Raw genomic sequence first — 2630 nt, 5'->3', positions numbered from 1 at the left:
CAATGGGGTGGTGCACACCAGAGCGGCAGGCGTTTTGCAGAAACGAAAAATGCCTGGGTGAGGCATTTTTTGGATTTCGGATGCGTTTCTGCCTCCAATGTTAAGTATAGGAAAAACGCAAAACGCCTGTAAAACCGCTTGATCAAGCGGATTTTGATGCGGATGCGGATGCGTTTTTTTCAAGAATGCGCACTTCCAGGTTAAAGTGTGCTTCCTGTGTGGCAGATTTGCATGAGGGATTTTAGACTGCGCAGGAGGAAGATGGCAGCAAAGTGGTTTACCACAGAAAACCTGATAATTAAGATTGAAAACAGCCCAGAACTTTATGACAAGTCTTTGCCTGGATATAAAGACCACCAAAGGGCTCATGAAATCTGGAGCAACATTGCAAAAGATTTTCTTGGAGAAAAATTGAATACTTTGAGCCAAAAGGGCAAGGATTCTAAGAGTAAGTATATGTGTACAGAATTGTTGTATTTTATTGATTTCATGCAGCACTTTGCAGACAATATATCATCACCCCTCCACTAAATGAGTAATTAAACAATTAGAAATTTCATTATCACAGGTCTCTGGCAAAGCTGTTCTCTCTATAGCCATCTCTCCTTATAAACAGCAGGTACATGTGTGTGTATGTACTCACATGTATTATTAGGGCGCTATTTGCCACTTTAGAGTGTCATGAATGATATAGACATACAACACGGTTTCAAGAATGTTTATTTGCACAATAATACTGATCTCGTCATGTAAGTAAATAGCAGCCTGCAGGTTTTTTAGTTCTTACAGTTATGGCACAAAATAATCAGCTAATTTGTCTCTGTTGTGAATGGCAGAAATGGGACCACGTAAAGTAGCTGGTGGTAAAGTGACAAGAGCACTGTTTGAAAGATCCCCCTCTTCCTCCTCTATGGTCATGCTATCTAGTGTTCTCACATAATTATGCAAAATACATGTTGCCTTCACCACTATTATAGCATACTTTGGTTGCATTTTTATAGCAGTGTGATAAATGCGCCATTTGTTTGCCAGAATTCCAAAAGCACATTCTACTACTTGTCTGGCTTTGGTCAGGCGGTTATTAAAGACTACTTTCTTATGAGTCATATCTCTCTGTGCATACGGTCTCATAACATGCTCAGACAGTGCAAAGGCCTCATCAGCCACAAACACACAGGGGTAAGGTGGTTCTACAGTGTCAGGCCAGGGGCGTGGTGGTGGTAAAGTCATCTGGCCTGTGCGAAGCTTCACGCCAAATCGACTGTGCTGGAAGACTGAGGAATCATGGGAACTTCCGTAAGCCCCAACATCCACATAGATAAATTTCAAATTAGGATCCACAACAGCCATGAGCACTAGTGAAAAGAATTTTTTATAATTGTAATAGAGACTGCCAGTGAATGCAGGCATAACCAGTCTGACATGTTTCCCATCCACTGCTCCAAGGCAGTTAGGGAAATCATGTTTCTCCCAAAAAAGCTGCATGTTAGCCTCCCACATAGGTACGTCAGGAGTTGGCATAAATTCCGGTTGAAGTACTTTCCAGATCAATTTGCAGGTGTCCAAAACTAAGTATCGGATTGTACTTCTTCCCATGAGGAATTGGTAGTGAAGTGCTGCATATGAATGCCCTGTTGCCAGAAATCTGCAAAAGAAAAGAAATAACATGTATGTTTATTTTTATTCCTAGTTGCCCTCCTGCGGACAAGATGGAAGTCGGTCAGAGACAGTTACAAAAAGGAGATTGAAAAGCAATACCATGAATCCAAAAGTGGGTCTGGAAGTTCGCAGCGAACAAAATATAAATATTGTGGCATATTAGAATTTCTAAGAAAACATCATGAACCGGCTGAGTAAGTATGGCGTAAATGTTAACCTATTGCAATGTTTATCAACTTCGCCAATAGAACAGTGAAGGAAGGAGTAGGCCCACAATGCAATTCAGTAGTGTGGAACGCATAATCTGCCATCACTCTACCAAATATATTGGGGGATGTAGCTTAATGTAAGGATGGCATAGGTCCAGTTTAAAATGATTATTACATGACAGGAATGTGGACTGTTCGTTACCCAACATAACAGTTGCCTGACAGTGCTGGTTATATGTTTGGCTGCAGTAGTGTCTGCATCACACATCTGTAACACACATCTACCAAAATCAGTGCTAGTTTACTCAGGCCAGTTTTGCTCTATGCTTGCTCAGGGGCTGTGCCTAAAAGCTATGTACACAAATAATGGGAAAAATAGACAGGCTACTGCTATTGTTTTGCAATGAAAGATGCATCGCATTGTGCCCATATATTTGCTGTGACATCCATGGTCACTATTCCATGAACTAAAGTTGTGCTTTCCCCTTTCCAAAGGACTGAAGATAGCCTACCACCAGATCCTGAGGAGGACGATGTAGAGGTGCCGCCTACCACCACCAGTGATGTGGAAGTTGAAGAAGACACTACACAGGATGTTGACACTGCTACACTGGAAGACAGTGACTCTACTACCCCAGATCACACACCACACAGCTAGTGTTGGGCGAACAGTGTTCGCCACTGTTCGGGTTCTGCAGAACATCACCCTGTTCGGGTGATGTTCGAGTTCGGCCGAACACCTGGTGGTGTTCGGCCAAACTG

General features: G+C 42.4%; 1 long non-coding RNA gene across 1 annotated transcript; it reads left to right on the top strand.

The window, feature by feature from the left end:
- The first annotated feature begins 414 nt into the window (after positions 1 to 414).
- On the top strand, positions 415 to 2415 carry LOC137522581 (uncharacterized). The gene is made up of 3 exons (XR_011022350.1): positions 415 to 448; positions 1691 to 1853; positions 2364 to 2415. It is a non-coding gene; the product is annotated as an uncharacterized lncRNA (long non-coding RNA).
- The last annotated feature ends 215 nt before the right edge of the window (positions 2416 to 2630 follow it).

This window comes from Hyperolius riggenbachi, chromosome 6 (genome assembly GCF_040937935.1).
Source record: "Hyperolius riggenbachi isolate aHypRig1 chromosome 6, aHypRig1.pri, whole genome shotgun sequence".
Classification (NCBI taxonomy): Eukaryota; Metazoa; Chordata; class Amphibia; order Anura; family Hyperoliidae; genus Hyperolius; species Hyperolius riggenbachi.
The sequence above is the reverse complement of the archived record's forward strand: the minus strand, read 5'-3'. Positions and strand labels throughout refer to the sequence as shown.